This window comes from Panicum virgatum, chromosome 2K (genome assembly GCF_016808335.1).
Source record: "Panicum virgatum strain AP13 chromosome 2K, P.virgatum_v5, whole genome shotgun sequence".
NCBI classification, from domain to species: Eukaryota; Viridiplantae; Streptophyta; class Magnoliopsida; order Poales; family Poaceae; genus Panicum; species Panicum virgatum.
The window spans coordinates 55,830,454-55,852,777 of NC_053137.1; the positions used below are offsets into that span (position 1 = coordinate 55,830,454).

General features: G+C 47.4%; 2 pseudogenes; both read left to right on the forward strand.

The window, feature by feature from the left end:
* Positions 1-42: 42 nt before the first annotated feature.
* On the forward strand, positions 43-15,605 carry LOC120695484 (annotated as a pseudogene).
* A 769-nt stretch (positions 15,606-16,374) lies between these two features.
* Positions 16,375-21,270, forward strand: LOC120695485 (annotated as a pseudogene).
* Positions 21,271-22,324: the final 1,054 nt, after the last annotated feature.

A 22,324-nucleotide genomic window follows, 5' to 3' on the forward strand; every position in this document is an offset into this window, starting at 1 on the left:
GGGGACGACGACGCAGAGGCGGCGACGGCCCAAGGCGGGGCCATGGCGATGCCGACGAGCGACGCGGCCACGGCGACGGTAGAGGTCAGCTCTCCTGCTGCTTGTGGACGACGACGGCGGCGTGGATCAGAGGGATCCACGGCGCATCCTAGGAGGGCGCTGCCCCCGGCGGAGATCAATCTCGATCTCCCCGGGGGCGCGCGGGTGCAGCGGAAGCGGCGGCGCGACTATGAGGGAGGCGGGCAGCCGGCTCCCTGCGGCGGCGCTGGAGGTCCTGCGCCGGGCGGCTCCCCGCCGGGAGAGGCCGCGGAGGGGCGGTTGAAGCCGAGCGGCTCCCTCCCTTGCGGTGGCTGGAGCTCGCGCGGGGAGAGGCGTCTGGAGCCCGCGCGGTGAAGGGGCGGCGCCGTCATGCATGCCGCCGGCGACGAGGTCGACGTGCTGTGTCGGGGCCCCTGCTGCCACCACGGCAGCACTGGGTAGGGCACGGACGCCGGAGGAGACTGCGGCTGCCACCACGGCAGCGCAGATCGGGGTCGTCGACGACAGCTTTCATGGCGGCGGTGACGAGGTACGTCACGATCTGCTGCTGCTAGACGCGAGGATGGCGGCGGATTAACTCGATCCGCCGCGATGGAGGGTGCTGCCCCCGGCGGAGGTCATGGGGGACCTCCCGGGGGCGCGCTAGGAGGCCGTCGATGGGGCGCCCTGGATGGGAGCCATGGGGGACGGCCGGCGGCGCTAGGGTTAGGTCAACGGAAGATAGCCTAGGAACTCAAACCCTAATCTCGTGATACCATGTAGAAGGGATAGAATTGGTATAATGTGGTCGATTGTATTGCAATGAGCCCCTTGGGCGGTATATATAGGAGTACAAAGCTTGGAGGGCAAGACACCTCACCTAGAGATAAGAAAGGCTATCACGGGATTACATCAATCCTAAACTACCATATCTGGAGTTGCCTAATATACTCTAACATTAATGAAAAATCATGTGCATGAAAAAAACTTTGTTCCTCCTGGATACAGTAATTTTGATTATTAGCTACAGATGGTCATAATATAAATAGGAATACAAGTTTGAACACTACTATAAACTCACCATTGAACGAAGCAAGTGCAACAACACTTTTTGATAAGAGAAGAGAAAAACTTTTATCGAAATTACCCCAGACACCATCAGGATACACATCACCAAAAGGATCACGATGAGCATTAAGCAAAGCGATGCCACCTGGTACAAGAGACAACGATATAATAATTGTCAATTGTACAGCAGATCTGTGAAAAGGCTCAATTGCCAGATAACTAAGTGTAGAAACATTGACTCACGATTGATCGTATCCCTTGATGTACTGGGGGGGGGGGGGGGTGGTGGTAACCCCTAGACCCATTCTCAGACTCTGCATTGCTGGGAACATCCTCATATGCTGAAGAAAGAAGGGAGATTAACAGACATGCTAATTCTAAATACAGTAATGTAGCAATCACATAGGTTTCTGCAAATAGTATTGTATGTAAGATTAGAAATATATGGCATATTGTGCAACCAACCACTCATATTAGATGTGACTAGGCATCTTGGACAGATTTAGCCCAAGAGTTGTTAGGCATGGGCTAGCATTAGAAAGAGATTTAGCCCAAGTGCATAGAAAAATACTTTTTTTTTTTACTTTTACCATTGCGTTAGCAGGGGCACACTACTAAATTAGAAGTGACTAGGCTTGAATATACCCATGATCATCTCTACGTTTTACGGAGCGGCTGATGCTCATGGTGTGCAGGCCTTTTCTGGACCAATCTATAGACATGCTGTAGCATTTTATTCTACCACAAACAATTGCACTACCTGCATGTGCATACGTATGAATGATTGATGATACGACTTCATATAGTAGTATAAAATTAGATCATAGTACTTCTTGATGAATCTATAGACGTATGCTGTGGTATTACTTACAATGCAACGCACATGCGCAATGTAGGCATGGTAAAAACATTAATTGGTTAGCGCTAACACTACGATACAAACTGTAAATGACTAATATTATATTAGTATAAATGTTATGCTTAATTTGAACCACTAGAGGACCTTACAAATAGTGATTTTGTACTCACCTTGAGGACGGGAGTAGTGTTTCACATCTTGAAAAAATAAGCATGATACCCTGGACATAGAAATTCCAAGAACACAAGAACTGAGCAGACCTCCATAGTCAAGATACACCATATCCCAACTAATAATGTGAATATTTTAGTCTCAACAAAAATTCTATGGTTTTAAGTTAGACAAACATATATGGCTACTAAACAACAGAGTAAATGTGACACATGCCACTAGGACTAATTGGTCCTGTTTTCAGTAAAGATACCGAAGCATCATGTTGTTATTAGGGGTAAACATTAAATGCTGCAACTAGAAACATAGATAAGCATATTGGAAATATATTTCCACACCTAAAAGTGACAGACTTCACCTTTTCACCAAAAAATACTGACCTTTGAGGCGTACGTAAATGCTTCCACCGTTCAAGAATTGTACTCCTTGGCAAGATAATGGGTAATCTCATACCCAAATCAAGGTTCATGCCAACAAAGTTCCCATCAAAATCAAAAGACCACCCCCCCTGCCAACCCTAGAACAAAAAATAAAGCAGCGGGAAACAAGGGTTACACTGAAACAAATTTTACAAGGAATATGCTTACTTTCACATGACATCATGGAAATCGTAAATGCTACTGTTTAACAATAAAATTGAAAATAGAAATATAATTTTGAAGTATGTTCCATTGCAGATCTAGCCATACGAAATCCATTCAGCTTAACTATAACAAAGTTTAAAAGGTATTAGAGGTCAAACTTTTTGCAGTACAGTCAACAGTGACAAATAAAAGTAAAAAAAGAGGGAATACAATGGGTCTGTCAAATGATTAAAACACTGATAATAATGCAAGTGTACCTCAGGTAGTTTACAAGTAGTAGAGAACATAATAAGATAACCACCAGCTTCACCATCTGAACGTTCAAGTTTGCCGGTTGTCACCATTAGTTTCCCATATACGTCTCAGGCGACTGCTACTACCGTAGTCTCCGGCATCCATTCCACAACAGGATTGAGAGGTACGCAATAAACATCAAGGGCGGTCATAGCTTGGACAAAAGCAATTTTATGATCCAAATCAAATTCTTCCAGAACACCTATGACAACTTCATAGCACACTTCAATCTACAATTATAAAAAAAGAAAACAGTATAGAATGGTTACATTTATTTTGAGTAAACAAGGAAAAAGAACACTAAATGGCCATCATCAACACCAACCTTAACGTCACTATGTAAAGGTGTAACCAAACTTGCTGCGGTAACAAACCTTGTGAACTACCTCCGGCGTTCTATAGCTACGCCAGAGCATGCAAATAGCACTTTGTGTCCTACACAAGATCATAGTTTATATCATTCACATCTAACAATGTTCAATTATCTGAAAACTAACAATGTTCAATTATCAGAAAACTAAGGGTAAAGCAGTGTAATCACCATGAGAAAAAAACAAGTGTGGCAACACTTCTAAACAGATCTGTTGAAACTTGTTCACCCAACACACTCTGTATACGTTGATAGTCGCAGCATAATTCATCCAGATACATGATACAAGACATCTGTGAGTGCTCTAACGGTCATAGAAAATACATGCATAAAAAAAAGGAAGAACAAGCAGACCTGAAATCAATGACTCAGTTGTCCCTCCTTCCGCACTGCACGTTCTTTTATTCTCATTTGAGGATTTCGTGGGATCAGCAGCAGCTCTCTTACCTGCTACCATCTTTCGAACTGAAGCAGAATTAAAGAAAGTTAAATGTAAGTCATAACGAGTAAAGTTTGAAAAAAAAATTACTCAGATCAATCAATCAACAATCTAGAAAAAGAAATGTTCACCACAAACGCATCTTGCACCAACATGAAATAAAATTGATTAGTTATACAAATCACAGCTCCTTTGAAGTGAAAATCGCAAACAAATCAATAACAAATCTCACAAATACAAAAGTGCTTGTGTCAGTATGAGAAACTAGATGCAAAAAGGCAAGAGACGCCTCTTATGTTCACTACGAGGACGAGAAAAAGGAGACGCAACACGGCTACCGGCGAGGATAAGTAGCACCACGCGCTGCGTCGTGCGGCGTCTGGCGGCTGCGGGGGCAGCTGGGGTATGGGGATTGAAGAACCGAGCCCTCCACCGACCCGTTGTCCGATCGCACAGCTCCCGACCACGGACCACCTCCCCTCTGCCGCCCCTCCTAGCCGCACTCGCCCCTCCCAGCCGCACTGGTCCTGGTTGCCGTCCTCCTGTGTCTCTCTCCTGGCGGTCCGGCGTGGGCGCTCTCCCGCTGCCGCCGCCCACCGCCCGGCCCTCCGGGAGTGGTCACCGCGCTCTCGAGCCCCGTGGTGCACCGCACGCTGGCCGCGCTGTCCCGCGCCGTCGACGGCGGCGCGGCGGTGATGTACTTCTCGGTCGGCCTCACCCACGCTCCTCAGGTGCCGCCCCGGTTATTTGATCGGTTTTGGGAAGTTCAGGAGTAGAATATCTGGTTTTTAGATTGGGGTGAAGTAGTCTAATAGTCGAGGGGGTTATGTAGATTTTTTTGGAACAGTTTTTTCCTCACCAGCCCGGCGTTCGGCGACTGCCCCGTCAAGGATGCGGTGCGCCACCTCCTGTTCCACCGCACCATGGGCTTCGCCCCCGTATGGCGGCGCGCACTCGCGCGGGCTCCGCGGCCTTGCTACCGCCATGGCGCCGCCATGGCCTCCGACGTCGCCGCCGCCATGGCCCGCCACGGCGAGGTTCCCATGAAGCGCGTGCTGCATGCCGCGTCGCTCAAGCACGTCATGGCCGCCGTCTTCGGCAAGCACTACGACGACCTGGAGATCCAGGAGGGTGCCTTGCTAGGGCGCCTTGCTGGAGGAGATGGTGGCCGAGGGGTACGACCTCCTGGGGACTTTCAACTGGACCGACCACCTGCCATTGCTCAAGTGGCTCGACCTCCAGGGCGTGCGTCGCCGCTGCAACAGGTTAGTTCAAAAGGTCGAGGTGTTCGTTGGTAAGATCATTCAGGAGCACAGGGAGAGGCGCGCCGGCGGCTGGGGCGTCGCCGACGAGATCACCGGTGACTTCGTCGACGTCCTTCTCGGCCTCGAGGGAGACGACAAGATGTCAGATTCCGACATGATCGCAGTTCTTTGGGTACGACGATCAAGTAATTTCTTTGTAGCACAATGCATGCTCTTTAATTTATTTTTATTGCATTTCAATTTTTTTGTTCGATCTTCAATGTTTTGTATGTTTTGTTTTCATCATCAGGAAATGATCTTCAGAGGCACCGACACGGTGGCGATCCTGATGGAGTGGATTTTGGTGAGGATGGTGCTGCACCCTGACATCCAGGCAAAGGCGCAGGCGGAGCTGGACGCCGTGGTGGGCGGCGACCGCGGCGTCGCCGACGCCGACGTCGCCAGGGCGCCAGGCTCCCCTACATCCAGTGCATCGTCAAAGAGACGTTGCGGATGCACCACTACTACAGAACAGGTCTTTGTTACAAGCCATTTGTCCCGGCAGCCTTTGGGCCCGGGACAATAGGTGGCTTTTGTCCCGAGTCTAACGGCTAGCCGGGCCAGCGGGGGACAGGGGCCTTTTGTCCCGGTTGGTGGCACCAACCGGGACAAAAGGGGGGGGCTTTTATCCCGGTTGGAGCCACCAACCGGGATAAAAGGCCCCCCCTTGTCCCGGTTGGTGTCTCCAACTGGGACAAAACTCCTTGGCCCCCTTATCCCCTTCCCTATCTCCCCGTCCGAGCCATTCAGCTCACTTGTTCTTGCTGTTTTTGGCTCGGGAGAGAGAAGTTCTTGCTCATTTCTTCACCACATTTGTGAAGATATTTGATTCCCCGTCCATCCATCGGCGCTAAAGGTTTGGTGCTTGTTTTTCTCTTCTTCCTTGGTTTGTATAGCTCATTTCATGCTTTAGAAATAGAGAAAATGTGTAGCTAGCTCATTTCTTGGACATTTATATTGCATATGTAGGTGTGATTTTCTTTTAGATTTCGATGAGTATGTGGATAGTAGAAATTTTTAGAATGAGTGTAGACACTTCATGTGATGTACTTGTATATATGACCATATTGTGGATAGTTGATTTTTGTATTCATGAATGAATTAATGAAATGAGTATATTACAATTTTTTGTATTATGAATGGATTATTTTGACACTCTAGTGATGTATTTATTCAGGCTCACATTGAAACCATCTAGAAGGTTACGGTTCGTCACCACAAAACTCGGAGGTTTCAGCTCCGCCATCTTCTTCTGCGCCAGCAAGAAATCCGTTAGAGCATTCTGCGTTCCAACGCAAGGACGGTTGAAAACCTATGTGTTGTTGTCCGAATTTTTAAGTTTCATGTATAGTACTCCTTTGTTAGGTTCTGTAATGGATTAAGTACTCCTTTTAATTAATCAAGATGTATGATGGATATTGCAGATCTTTTAATTATTCATGTTATGTTACATTTAGTTTAATTTAGGTTTGATATATTTTATTTATTCGATACGTGTAAAGAATTCAAATCGATTTATTTAAAATGCAGATGGACCGGCAATGGATATATAATGCTGACCGACGTTCGATAGAATTCATTGATGGCCTGCATTATTTTTTGTCTGTGGCTGAGGCAAACAAGCAGAATGGTTTTATGTGCTGCCCGTGTGTTCATTGCAACAATAACAAGGATTACTCGTCTTCAAGAATCCTACACAGCCACATTTTCGCAAATGGTTTCATGGAGAAGTATGTTTGTTGGACAAAGCACGGAGAACAGGGGGTTACCATGGAAGACAATGAAGAAGAAGATTTTGACGACCACTTTTCCGGGAATGCTGGAATCGGTGCATTCGATGACGATATTCCCATGGAAGAGCCCGAAGTAGATGTAGCAGAAAATGATCCCAGCGACGATCTGGGGCAGGCATTGCACAATGTGCAGGCAGACTGTGAGAGTGAAATGGAGAGGTTGAAGTTCCAGAAGTTGTTAGAGGACCACCGTAAGTTGTTGTACCCAGATTGTCAAAATGGATTGAAGAAACTTGACACCACCTTGGAGTTGCTGCAATGAAAGACGACACATGGTGTATCCGACAAGGGATTTGGTGAATTACTCAAACTTGTTAAAAAAATACTTCCTAAGGACAACGAATTGCCTGCCACAACGTATGAAGCCAAACAACTTATTTGCCCTTTAAGATTGGAAGTGCAAAAGATACATGCATGCCCTAACGACTGCATCCTCTACCGAGGCGAGTACGAGAATTTGGATGCATGTCCCGTATGCAGTGCATTGCGTTACAAGATTAGAAAAGATGATCCTGGAGATGTCGAGGGGGAGCCTCCCCGGAAGAGAGTTCCTGTGAAGGTCATGTGGTATTCGCCTATAATACCACATTTGAAGCGTCTATTTAGAAATAAAGATAATGCTAAGTTGATGCGATGGCACAAAGAGGAACGCAAGAAAGACTCGATGTTGAGACACCCCGCTGATGGGTCGCAGTGGAGAAAAATAGATAGAACATACCCTGAATTTGATTTGGATGCGAGAAACATAAGGTTCGGTTTGAGTACGGATGGCATGAATCCTTTTGGTGAGATGAGCAGTGGTCATAGCACTTGGCCCGTGACTCTTTGTATGTACAATCTTCCACCATGGCTCTGCATGAAACGAAAATTCATCATGATGCCAGTGCTTATCCCGGGTCCAAAGCAGCCCGGAAATAACATTGATGTGTACCTAAGACCATTGGTCGAAGAACTCTTATTGCTCTGGGGCGATGAAGGTGTACGGATGTGGGATGAATACAAACAGGAAAACTTCAACCTACGAGCATTACTGTTCGTAATAATCAATGACTGGCCTGCTCTTAGTAACTTGTCAGGACATTCGAACAAAGGGATACAAAGCATGCACACACTGTTTAGATGATACCGATAATATATGGTTGACTCACTGTAAGAAGGTTGTATACATGGGTCATCGTCGATTTCTTCCCATCAGGCATGCGATACGAAAGAAGGGCAAGCATTTCAAAGGCCAAGCGGACCACCGAACAAAACCGATGCACCGTAGTGGTAAAGACATCTCCAACATGGTAAAAGATCTAGAAGTTATTTTTGGAAAGGGATCTGGTAGCCAACCTGTTCCGAACGAAAACGGAATGGCGCCCATGTGGAAGAAGAAATCTATATTTTGGGAGCTACCTTATTGGGAAGTCTTAGATGTTCGTCATGCAATTGATGTGATGCACCTCACGAAGAATTTTTGCGTCAACCTGATAGCATTCTTGGGAGTGTACGGAAAGACAAAAGATACAGTAGAAGCACGTCAAGAATTGCAACGTATGGAAGAATGAGATGCCTTACATCCACAACAGCGAGATAATGGACGACAATACTTAAGTCCTGCCAGCTATACTCTTAGCAAGGAAAAGAAAGAAACCATGTTTGACTGCTTGAGCAGTATAAAGGTTCCATCTGGATACTCATACAATATAAAAGGAATCTTAAATTTGGCAGAGAAGAAATTTACAAATCTCAAGTCCCATGACTGACATGTGCTTATGACCGAACTTCTTCCGGTTGTGCTGCGGGGGATTCTGCCTGATAACGTCCGGTTAACCATCGTGAAGCTATTTGCCTTCCTCAACGCAGTTTCTCAGAAGATAATTGACCCGGAGAATTTGATAAAGCTGCAAAATGATGTGGTGCAATGTCTTGTCGGCTTTGAGCTGATATTTCCACCATCTTTCTTTAAAATCATGACACATCTTCTAGTGCACCTTGTGAAAGAGATTGATATCCTCGGACCAGTATTTCTACACAACATATTCCCATTCGAAAGGTTCATGGGGGTACTCAAGAAATGTGTTCGTAATCGAGCTCGTCCAGAAGGAAGCATCGCCAGTGCCTACGGAACTGAGGAGGTCATTGACTTTTGTGTTGATTTTATTGATGACCTTAAACCGATTGGAGTCCCTGAATCGCGATTTGAGGGGAGACTAACTGGAAAGGGTACATTAGGAAAGAAATCTTATGTCTGCATAGATGATTTCTCATTCAAGAAAGCGCATTATACGGTTCTTCAACAATCATCCTTGGTTGACCCATATATCGAGGAACACAAGAAAATTCTACTGTCCAATTTCCCGGAAAAGTCTGAGGCATGGATTACACGTAAGCACATGAACACTTTCTGCAGCTAGTTGCGGAAGCATCTAATGCATAACATGGATATAAGTGAACAACTGTTCTTATTGGCTAGGGGACCATCTTGAAATATCGTAACATACCAAGGGTATGAGATAAATGGAAACACATTTTATACGATAGCCCAAGATAAAAAGAGTACCAACCAAAACAGCGGTGTTCGTATGGATGCCACGGACAATAATGGAAAAAAGGACACATATTACGGCTACATTGAAGAGATATGGGAGCTGGATTACGGTCCCAATTTCAAGGTGCCTCTATTTCGTTGCCAATGGGTTAAGCTATCTGGAGGAGGGGTAACAAAAGATGAGTATGGGATGACAATAGTTGATCTCAACAATCTTGGATATAGAGACGAGCCATTTGTCCTAGCCCAGGATGTCGCTCAGGTTTTCTACATTAAGGACATGTCCAGCAAGCCAAAGAAGGGGATAAACAAGCAAAATGATTTAGCCTAAGCGACACATAGTTCTATTAGGAAAGAGAAACATCGATGGAGTGGAGGACAATACAGACTTGTCAGAAGAATATAATAATTTTGTTGTCATTCCACCTTTCGAAGTAAATGCTGATCCATGCATCCTGCTAGCCAATGATGATGCTCCATACTTGCGCCGTGATCATAATCAAGGGACATTTGTGAAGAGTAAGTCTGTTACCGCTAATCCTTCATGTACTTGAATCATTTTATATTATTGTATAAAAACGTAATCGCAATTCGAATACTTTTATTATATATGTACTGTACAATTATACTTTATGTGTTATATATATATCATTTTTTATATTTTTCACTTGATTACCAGACTCAATTATAATTTTCATTCAATAATGGATTACTCAACTAATTTTATTTATTTCATGAAATTACATTCACATTAACACACTATACTCTCTCACTAACACACACAATCTCTCTAACACACACTATCTCTCAAACTCACACTACTCATTAATATCATGAAATTACTTAATTTTATGTAAAATTCACTTTTTAAACGTTAATATCGTGATAGAATCCACTTTCTGTCGAAAAGCAACAGTTTGAAAAAATTTGTTCACTTAATATATTTTTGCATGGTAAAAATAGCAAATATGATTTCAAAAAAGGTAGATATTTCGTTGACCCAATCACTTGAATGAAAATTAATTATTTTTGTTACGTGTATCAAGTTTATATAGAGATAAGAAATTTTGTTCCATAATTTTTGGAATCATAATTTTATTAACTGAATTAACAAATGAAAGTCTATTTTAAAAGAGAAGTAAAAATAAACAAAAACAAACATAAGATTTGGCGGGAATGAGGGAAAACGGGCCCCTTTTGTCCCGGGTGGTAGATCCACCCGGGACTAAAGGTGGGACGCGGGCTGGGAATTTTCCCGGCCCGCCCAAAAACACCTTTTGTCCTGGGTGGTGCCACGACCCGGGACAAAAGGCCCTTTTGTCCCGGGTGGTGGCTTCACCCGGAACAAAAGAGGGACCCCTATATATGTCCCTTCTTCCTCCGCCTTCTTCCAACACTTGGGCACAGTTCTTGATCTGCTCCGCCACCGTCCCCGAGCGCCGTCGACGTCCCCCACCATCCCCGAGCGCCGCCGCCGCCACGCCCCGGCCGCCTTGGACGATGACCCCGCCAGGCCACTCACCGGTGCGCCGCCGTCCTTCCCCCATGCCACCTCATCTTCGCCGCCCCAGCCTCCACTCCACCGTGGAATTTCCTCACCGCCGGTGTCCCCCCAGCCGCGCTGACCACTTCCCTGGCTTCGCATCGCGACGCAGAACCCGTTCGTGGGGATCAGAAACCCGGAGCCGTCCTGCAATGACCTCGCCCACGAGCTCTATCGAGCGCCGCCGCCGTATCTCGACGCCGGCCATCCTACACTGCAGCATCCTCCACTTCAGGCCCTCGGTGAGCACCACGTTGCCTCCCTGATCCTTTTTACGCCGGTTCCGGTAGGCCATAGCTACCCCTGCAGCCAGAACGCGAACACCGGCGCTCCGCCGCCGCCGCTCCACCGCGGCCATGCCCCTGCGGCCCTGCACAGCACCGCACCGATCCGGTTTCGCGTCACCCTTGCACTGCGCACGCGCACACGCCCTTTTGCCCAGTTCCCGTGCCTAGAACTGTGTGCGAACGCGCTCGCCGGTGAGCCCGCCGCGCAGATCCGCCCCCGCAACTTTGCCCGCTGCTCCGCGCCCTGGCGAGCCCCGCTGTGACCCCAGGTGGGTTACGCGTGTCGCACTGAGCCTCCATGGTCCTTTTCCCGCTCGAATCCCAGCCCAGAGGACTGAGTTTGGCCAACTCCGGCAGCACCCCGCCGCGGGAGCTCTGTCTCCGGCGAGCCTCGCCGCCGACCCGCGCTCCGATGAGCCCTGGCCGCCCGATCCGCATCCAACGCTCACGATTAGATCCTGAACCATTATGATCCGAGCCGTTCATTCGCGATCTGACGATCCGGACCCCTTGGTACCGGTTCGGCCTAGAAACTTTGCTAAAGAGTCCCTGGCTTTTTCTTGAATTAACCCGCAGTCCACGTTAGTTAAAAAATAATTCCAGATCGGCCCAGAATCTTTCACAGAACCCCCTGAGCTTTCCATTTTTTGGGTCCGCTGTCCAGCCCCTGTCTTTTTGCATGTTAGACCCTAGATCTAACCTTTAATTACATTTAGGTCCCTGGTTTTTGCTCAGAACCCCCTATAGTTCCAGTTTTCTCGCAGTTTAGTCCCTGGACCTTGTTTTAGCCCTAGATTTCGCGTTCTAGCTCCGTTTTAGGCGTTCTTTATGTCCACGCGACCATTGTAACGCGTAGAATAGTTCTATCTCAGTTTTGTTTGCTGTTTTTATGTATTATTATACTGTTTCTTAGTTTTTTCCTTGTTTGCATGTATGTGTATGTGCTGGACTTTGTTTTGGCGTTGCGATCGTGAGTAGACGTTGAGCAGTCGGAGGAGTACCAGGAGCTACCTTCCGCGGGACACTTCAAGCAGCAGGAGCAGTTTGAGGAAGGCAAGTTTATTTCTCGAATTACTTAGAGAATATTACTCAACCTCGTCCATCGATCGATACTTAGTCAAATGCTCGCAAATATGTGGATTATTTAGAGCATTTTTAAGGGTTTTATTTGTATTCATATTTTAGTTATGATGGACCCGCGACATACAGATGCAGAAGACGAACAGTTCCTATTGAATATGATTGCCGAAGGTCAAGGAGATGTCCCTGAACAAGCTGATGATGGCAGCAATACCGACATATATTTGAATATGTCCGGTGATGGAATTGAGCCACCATCTATTCAGGATGATGCTGCTGGTGAACAAAGTGCTAATGTATATATCACAACTATACTTATTTGTAACCCTAAAAAAACTATACTTATTTGCAGTGAAAATCATATTTTCATCTAAATCTATATGAATACTATGAATGTTTTTTTATAGACGTCTGGATCATCGTCGCAGCAGAAAAAGACGAAGCGAGGCCCGACAAAAAAACTGGAAGGGCGGTTCATTATAACGGAAGTTGGTCCAGATGGCGAACCGATCGCTCCAGAAGCTGCCGCCAAAAAATTCATAAGACAATCTGGATGTATTGTCAGGGACCACATCCCGATCAGCTTCAGGCTCTGGAAAGGTTCCAATCCAAGCGAGGAACGGGATGCGGTACCCGAAAGAGAAAAAGAATGGTGTTGGCGGGAGCTTAAGAAAAACTTCACGGTTCCAGCTGAATCCGAAGAGATATGCAAGCGCTGGACCCTGAGTAAGATGGCCGAATAGCTGCAATCATTCAAGAAAATTTTGACGATAAAATATATCAAGACCGGGACCACACCTGTATTTACCGGCGAGCTCGAAAAGCTTAGGGGTCACTGGGATGCATTTGTGGAATACAAGTCTTCAGAGCTTGGGCTTCAGAAGGTGCAGAAGGCCAAAAACAACGCCTCGAAGAAAGTGTACCATCACACTCTAGGCCAAGGAGGCTACAAGCTTGCAATACCCAAATGGGAGAAGATGGAGCAGGATCTGCTTGACAGAGGTATCCAACCTGCGACCATGAACTGGCTTGAAAGGTCAAGGACCTGATTTTATGGTCACGGGGGAAGCTTGGGCTCATTGACTGGTGACTGCATCTATGGGCCAAACATCCAGCGTGCAGCCCAGAGACTACAGGAGGCCATACAAGCAGCGGCCGAGGGAATATTCCAGCCGGATAGAGAGAGGGACGAGCTGACTTACGCCCTTGGGAATCCAGAGCATCCGGGCCGCACAAGAGGCAAAGGCGTGGTTCCGTGGAAGTATGGGTTCAGGGATTACATTGAATCATATAGAAGCCGGCAAAGAAGAAAGAATGATGAGCGGGAGCACTTGCGAAGGCTAGAGGAACGGCTCATGTCACACGATCAAAGACTGGAGGAAAAGGTTCAATGCCAAGTGGCCATAGCAATGAGCTAGCAACAGCAAGCGCAAACGGTGCCTCCAGAGCCTAATGTCGCAGCCGATCATCTGTCTCAGCGAAAAAGCAGCTGCGCTTCCACATACGTCGCCGTCGCCGAGCCAACGGGGATCCAGGCCGCAGTTGAAGCGACGGCCCCGCAGCGATTTCCAGTGGATGAGATCACCCAGCGGACACCTCGTGACCTGCAGACTGCCCTAAGAACTTAATGTTCACTGTTGTATACAGTACCGCCATGCCAACCCAACCAGGCGACGTGTACCACGGGCAGCAAATTCCGCCAGGATACACAAGAGTTGGCGTGGAGCAGGTGTGCCAGGGTTGGGAGACGCTCGAGCTTGATATTCCTGTAGGCGGTTGGGAGAGGACACTAGCAGAAGCCATTCATGCACAGGATTTGAAAACAATTCGCTAAAAATCATTCAGGCAAATTTGACAAGGAATTGGAGATCAAGACAGATTTTGCGGTACGCACTTAGATGATTCGTTGCACGATTCATTAGTTTTATTATATATTCATGTAAATACCTGATAATTTCTTCTCTCTTAAAGTGTATGAGGCAGAAACAAGGCACTAATTTATGCGCATACTATGTATGCGAGAACATTCATGGTCTGGTAGGTCCTCCAAGGGCCTGGACAGATTGGGAGGAGGAAGTAAGTAAAAAACTTGTTAATATTTGAACTAGTATTTTAATTAGTCGAAATTAATTATCCCATTTTTTCATAGGTCGAGGAGATGCGCGATAAACTCATACCGGAGGAAAAGATTATGGCGATTCAAGAACAATTGTCCGGATTTATTGTTGAGCAAGTCCTCGATCCAAAAGGCGAATTCTACTATGATGGACTATCTAATATTGACAATCGCAGCAAATATGATAATATACGCGTATATATGTAATTAAGAACGAATATACCTATGTAAATATATATATATGTGTGTATTAAATTTTTATTTATGAGTATGTATGTATTATATATATAAGCACTCCAATAATATATATATGTGTGTGTGTATATATATAATATATACATATATATATAAGTAACTATATATATATAATATTGTTCCTGGACATTTTCATATGTAAAGGAATTCACATGTATAGATATGTGTATACATATATATATAAGTGAATTAATTTATATATGAAAACTATCTAGGACAAATATTATATAAGTAACTATATATGTATATATTAGTGGAGATCATACACACTGAATTCCAATACATAAGTTTAATTGAAATGTAAAAGTATAATTGAAATAGAAAAAAAATTGAGAAAAAGAAAACATGGAAAAAAGGACTTTTTTGTCCCGGACAAAAGGGTGCGCCAGCCACGTGGCGCTGGCATCACCTTTTGTCCCGGTTGGTGCCAACCGAGACATTTTCATATATATAGTAGTGCACCCTTTTGTCCCGGTCTAACGTTCCCGGTTGGGATACCGGGATAACAAGGGTTTCCCAAACAGAACAAATTAGCGTTTCTGTAGTAGTGCACCTTCCGAGCCCGCTCCTCTGGTGGGCGCACCTCGCCACCCACGACGCGCTCAACGGCGGCCGCCTGGTCCCCGCCGGCACGACCCGGCGGTCTGGGCCGAGCCGCCTGCCCGGAGCGCTTCCAGGAGGAGGACGTGAGCGTGCTCGGCGCCGGCCGCCGCGTGTGCCCGGGCAAGATGCTGGCGCTGGCCACCACCCACCTATGGATCGCCCAGCTGCTGCACCGGTTCGAGTGGGCGCCCACGGCGGGCGGCGTCAGACATGTCTGAGCGCCTGAACATATCGCTGGAGATGGCCACGCCGCTGGTGTGCAAGGCCGTCCCCAGGGTCCAAGCCTGACCAGCCGCCGCCAGGTCTCCGACCATCCAACTCCATGCATGGCCGAGTGGTCTCCTACTATATGTGTTCGTGTCCACTGTTCTTTATTTCGCATGCCCCCAGCCGCTAGGTTGTGGGTGGTTTTTGTGCTCTGTCGTGTCGGACAATATTGTGGTGTGATCGTTTGTGACCTTGGTTATATGACGGAAGATGAGCGGCAATATTAAGAATGATCAGTTATGATATAAAAAAAATTTGGCCCAGTCCCATTTCTCTTTTTTTTTAATGTATACATCTGTAATTTGTTGATGGTTCTTTGTTCCTCATCCTCGCGCATGCAAGACGCAATGCAATGCATCTGAAATCAACAAATAAATCCTTAAGCATTTTGTTGAGGGGTTCTTGCAAGTTACTACATGGCAACATGGCCACATGCATGCAAGACGAAATGCAAGCAGCTAGCATGCTATGGGACTTTGCTGAATTCCTTGGTGGGGAAAACCCAACCCTTTTTTTTAGAATAAGGAAAAAGGCAACCTGCATGAAACAAATCTTCGGTGCCCCCACAGTGTTAATATCTTCCGTGCCGATCGAATCCTCGAGATCTAAACCAACCCCCACAACAAACAGCTACGATCACATCCAAAACCAGCAGAGAAATCTAACCAATTTCATCTGCAAGGAACCATTTCATCAGAAACTAATCTCTACTCGAAGCATCATATAAATAAACATGCCTCGCACGCCCATCGCCCATACACACGCGCACCAAAACGCCTCCACAGCAGCCATGGCGTCCTCCAAGCTCGTCGCCGGCCTCTTCCTCGCCTTGGCGATGGCCTTCGCCACCACGCCACAGCCCTCGCAAACCGCCAGGGCCGAGCCCGGCTGCTGCGCGATGGGCATTAGATGGGCCAGGAACTGAGAGATTAGGGTTACACGTTTCTATATATACTCAAGCCACCGTTGGGCATTAGATGGGATGAATTGATGCGGATCTAACGGCTATATGTCTGCGGTACATAGATTCGCTATACCCCTTCGCAGTACAAACCCTTGCAGTTGCGGCGGCTATCTAAGCGGGGAAGTGCGGCGGCGAGGAGGTGTCCGGCGAGCAAGACGTCATGGTAATATCTCCACATTCCACATTTAGTTTCTTCAAGCCTCTCATTCCAAGTTTAGTTTTCTTCAAGCCTTTGGATTGTGGATCATCAGCAGGGCTTATCCGTACAAGGGTTTATAGTAGGTCGGTTAATGGCTCCATCACGAAAATAAAATAGAAGGTCGAGGAGCAGGGCCGGACAGGGCGGGCAGTAGCAGGATGGTCGTCGCACTTTTCATGCGATGCATTTGAACTGGTAGATTCTGCTAGATTTGGATTTGATTGGGACATCCATCTTCTCTAATCCAATAGTGTCGTGTCAGCGCAAGGACCACGCCCCCTTTGCTGCCTTGGCGGAGGTCGGCTGCGCGCCGTTGCCACCATGGATGACCTCACTCGCGCTGCCCGTAGCCAGGCCGAGCTCACTGTCGCCTTTACCACTATGAATAACTAATATGTGCTCTTTTATTTTGCCGCAAAACCAGAGTGAGCTTCTCCTAAATCTCTCAACGTCGGTTTTGCCTTCAGTTGTAGCAGTTGAAGACAAGTATCATGGAGAGTTTTAGGTGGGTTGTATTAAGGTTCTAAATAGCCGGCTATAGTCTTTAGGAGAGGAGAAAGTTAGGATATTCATCTCTTAACTCTAAAAAAGCTAAATCTGCTAATAGCTGGCAATATTCCGCTATAGCCAGCTATATCCTATTATAGCCGCTAAATTAAGAGTTATTTAGCCAGTTAAACTATATAATTAGTCTTTATTTATTATTTTTTCAGTATTGAACTTTGTCATTTACAAAATTTAATATTTCCTCAATAATGTAATGAGGGAAAGAAGCCCAAGACGTACTTCAATACATAAAATTTTCTTGATTTCATGTTTATATGTAAAATTACTCATAAATTTATGCATGGTGTTGAAGTAGAAATGCATAATTGTGAGAAGCTTCTAAAAGATTAGATAGTATGCATGAACCATGGTTACCATACTTCATGGTGAAATACAGAATACTCTAGAAATTAGATATTTGTATGGTTAGATAAGTGTGAGAAAAATTCTAGAGTTAAATATTTTCTAAAGAAGTGTGTAGAAGATGGACACATGGCAAAATCATATGAGCCATGAAATCCTATAAATATGGGTACTCCCCTCCCTCTTGCTATGTAGTGTAGCAGTAGTGTCATGGTAGGATAGCCACATAAAGAGTGTAAGAATCTTGTGTTGTACTAAGTTACAGTGAACAAAGAGTTGAGTTCTCGGTCTCTCATATTAGTGTCTAGGTGAAAGTTTTCTTGGTGTACCGTGAGTATAGGGCCCACAGAAGAAGTGGTATCACACTGCTTCGGTACAACTTCGCAGAAGTCATTGTCAATGTTAGGATCGTTGATTTCTCAACACATGATATTTACAAAACCGCTAAATAGGTTAGCTAGGCTATAGCCCACTAAAGTTTTTCTTAGCTTTTATTAACACCAAACGCTAAATGTCTTAGCCCGCTATTTTAAACACTAGGTTGTATCATCCACAAGTTTGCTGGTGGTATTTTCATTCTGACTCAATCAAAGTTCATCAAATAAAAATCTTAGCTATTTGTTCATTTCCATGACAACTTGGAGGCAGAAGCTAAGCCTTTAGTTTGTTATTCATCCCAATTCGTTGTGTTGTATTTGGAGGAACAACATGAGAGCAATACTGCAGTTCAGTTCAGGGACCAGGATTGTACTTTCTTTGAGGTTCTGTGCATTATTCCAAAGTCAGTAACCACATTTCAGAGCATATCAGATTTTATTCGTGCCATCATGTCAATCAAATGGTGCTAAGGGAGTTAGGCAGGGGTCAGGCGATTACTTTCTCTTCATGTGTCATCAAGAAGACACACCAACAATCACGCCAGCCCCGGCCTTTCACGAAGATGGAGATATCAATGGATTTGTCATTAGGGACTGTGCCATATATCATGATGATAACAAGGTCGACATCCATATGAAGATCTGTATTAAGTCTGGTGGAGTGGTGGTTTGGTTGAAGAAAATTATCAATCAGAAAGACTGGAAGCTATAATTTATTCATACTTTCTCTCTTTTAACTTAGAAAAAGTGAACTTACTATTAGATCCGAAAGTGGATTTTCAATCTAGTTCAAGTCTACTAACTGTCTTCGGCAAGCATTACGACGACCTGGCGAGCCAGGAGGGCGCCTTGCTGGAGGAGATGGTGGCCGAGGGGTATGACCTACTAGGGACTTTCAACTGTGCCGACCATCTACCATTGCTCAAGTGGCTCGACCTCTAGGGCGTGCGTCGCCACTGCAGCAGGCTAGTTCAAAAGGTTGAGGTGTTTGTTGGCAAGATCATTCAGGAGCACAGAGAGATGCACGCCAGCGGGGGTGTCGTCGTTGATGAGATCGCGGGTGACTTCGTCGACGTCCTTCTCGGCCTCGAGAGACACTACCGGAATCGAGTAGTTTGCCGTGTGCCTGGGGCACACGGCAAAGCCCATATTGCACACGGCAAAAACTTTGCCGTGTGCAACACACGGCAACGCGCACACGGCATACATGTGTCGGTAAAGTGCTCATGGCACACGGCGAAGCTTCCGACACACGGCAAAATAAATGAACAGTAAATAAAAAATTGGGCCTGGCCACACCCCCGCCACCGCTCGCACCCCCGTCGCTGCTGCCCTGCCGGCCGCCGCACACCGCCGCCACCAACAGATTGCCACCACCGCTACCACTAGAAGCCGCCGCCGCTAGAGCCATATCCCCCTCCACCGTCGACGTCGAGCACCGGAGGAAGAGTTCGTCGCCATCGCCGTCGCCGTCCCCCAGTGCGCCCTCCCGGCGGGGAAGAAGGGAAGGGCCGGCACGTGGTGGCTCCAGCGGCGGGATCCAGCGGCGGCGGGCCGGATCCGGTCTCCCACAGGGGAAGGAGGGTCCGGGCCCACAGATCCGGCGGCGGGAGAGGAGAGGAAAGGGGTCGCATGGCGGAGGAGGAGCCGGGGCCGCAGATCTGGTGGCCGGAGAGGAGAAGGAGAGGGCCGTGCGCCAGAGGAGGAGCAGGGCCGCCGCACCGTGAGAGGGCCGCGCTGGGAGGGGGCTGCCGGACCTTGCGCCGTCCGCCGCCGCTGCCGGAGCTCGCGTCGTCCGCCGTCGCTGCCGGAGCTCGCGCCTCACAGTCCGCTGCCGCTGCCGAATCTCGAGCCGAAGCTCGCGCCGCGCCTGGAGCTCGCTGCCGGCAGGGGCGCTCCCAGTACGCCGCCGCCGCTCCTCGCCCCGCCGCTGCTCCTCACTACCGGTGAGGGGCGAGCGGAGGGGGAGGGGAGGAGAGGCAGAGGAGGGGCCTCCCGGCCTGGCAGGAGAGGGGAGGAGAGGAGAGTAGGGGAGGGGAGGCGACCAGGCAGGAGTGGGGGCCAGGAGGGGGGCGAATCTGAGGAAGGAGAGGTAGGGAGGTGGTGCCGATTAAGTGTGTGGGTGGGTGGGTTGGTGGGGTGGGGGGTTGTTTGCCGTGTGCCCTAGATCTGGGCACACGGCAAACAGTTTACCGTGTGTTTTTTGCTCGACACACGACAAATGGTCCGTTTGCCGTGTGCTCGAAAATTTGCACACGGCAAAAGTTTGGACACACGGCAAATTGGCCGTTTCCCGTAGTGAGAGACGACAAGATGTCAGATTCCGACATGATCGCTGCTCTTTGTGCACCATTGAGTTTTCTTTCTTTGAACTAGCACAATGCACACTTTTTAATTTATTTTTCTATTGCATTTGAATTTACGCTTGTTTTTCCTCGATGTTTTTTGTCTTGTTTTCATCATCAGGAATTGATCTTCAGAGGAACCGACACGGTGGCGATGCAGATGGAGTGGATCATGGCGAGGATGGTGCTGCACCTCGACATCTAGGTGAAGGCGCAGGCGGAGCTGGACGCCGTGGTGGGCCGCGGCTGCGGGGTCGCCGATGCCGACATCACCAGCCTCCCCTACATCCAGTGCATCATCAAGGAGACGTTGCGCGTGCACCCTCCGAGCCCGCTCCTCTCGTGGGCGCGCCTCGCCATCCACGAGACCACGACCCACACGCGTTGGTGGCCACCTGCAGGGGCGTAGACAGGGGGCGGGCAGGGGCCTGGCCCCCCTATGACTCCCAAATTTACATTGAAAATTTGAATTTTGATTAAATTTTTATATAAATTAGCATGGTTGGCTCTCCTAATAATAAAATAAATAAATTCCTGGCTCCGCCCCTGTCCACCTGGTCCCCGCCAGCACGACGGCGATGGTGAACATGTGGGCCACCGCGCATGACCAGGCCGTCTGGGTCGAGCCGGAGGCATTCCGCCTGGAGCGCTTCCAGGAGGAGGACGTGAGCGTGCTCGGGAGTGACCTCCGCCTGGCCCCCTTCGGCGCCGGCCGCCGCGTGTGCTCGGGCAAGGTGCTGGCGCTGGCCACCACGCACCTTTGGATCGCCCAGCTGCTGGTGCACTGGTTCCGGTGGGCGCCGGCGGCGTCGAACTGTCGGAGCGCCTGGATATGTCGCTGGAGATGGCTAGGCCGCTGGTGTGCAAGGCCGTCCCTAGGGTCCAAACCTGACCAGCCAAGGCCAGCCGCCGCCAGGTCTCCGACGATCCACCTCCATGCTTGACCGCGGCGTCTCATCTTCTTGAATTGGTCTCTTCGGGCCGAAGAAGGAAGCCACTTATGGTCCGTCATAGTATCTCCGATCCTACTATACGTGTTCGTGTCTTAAGTCCTTTATTTCGCATGCCTCAGACGCTAGGTTGTGGGTGGTTTTTGTGCTCTGTCATGTCTGACAATATTGTGGTGCGGATCGTCGATTGTGACCTTGGTTGTATGGCTGAACATGAGCGGCAATATTAAGAATTGAGTTATCATAAAAATTTGGCCCCAGTCCCATTTCTCTTTTTTATGCACTGTATCTATAATTTGTTGATGGGTCGCATCTGAAATCAACAAATAAATCATTAGCACTTTATTGAGGGGTTCTTGCAAGTTAATTACTACTCCGTACATGGCAACATGGCTACGTGCATGCAAGATGAAATCATGCAAGCAGCTAGCAATAGGGGTGGTAAGCCCAACATGATTCTTAAATTTTTTAGTTCAAAATTATATAAAATTAGAGTCTCTTAAATTTTTTAGGCCAAAATCTAGAACCCTTTACCACCCCTAGCTAGCATGAACTTAGCCGAATTTCTTAGATGTGAAAAACCCAAACTGCATGCAGCAAATCTTCGGTGTCGTCACAGTGTTCATATCTTCCGGTGCCGATCGAATCCTAAGATCTACACCAACCCCGCAACAAACCGCTACGATCAGATCCAAAACCGTACCACCAGAGAAATCTAACCAATTTTATCAGCACGGAACCATTTCAACAGAAACTATCTCTACTCGAAGCATCAGAATTGTTAATAGCTGCTGCCTGGTGCTCGCACGCCCCTATTCCACGCCAAAAAGTGGACGCGTGGCGTTCGGCGTTGCTTTGACAAATTTGCAAAAAAGCCCTCCTTGTTTCCAGTAATAACAAGTAAGCTCATCTCATCCAAACAGTATATGATCCACATTCATATATTTTTCACATAGAACCTTGCACTAATGTTTATTTCGACATATAGAAGCGAAA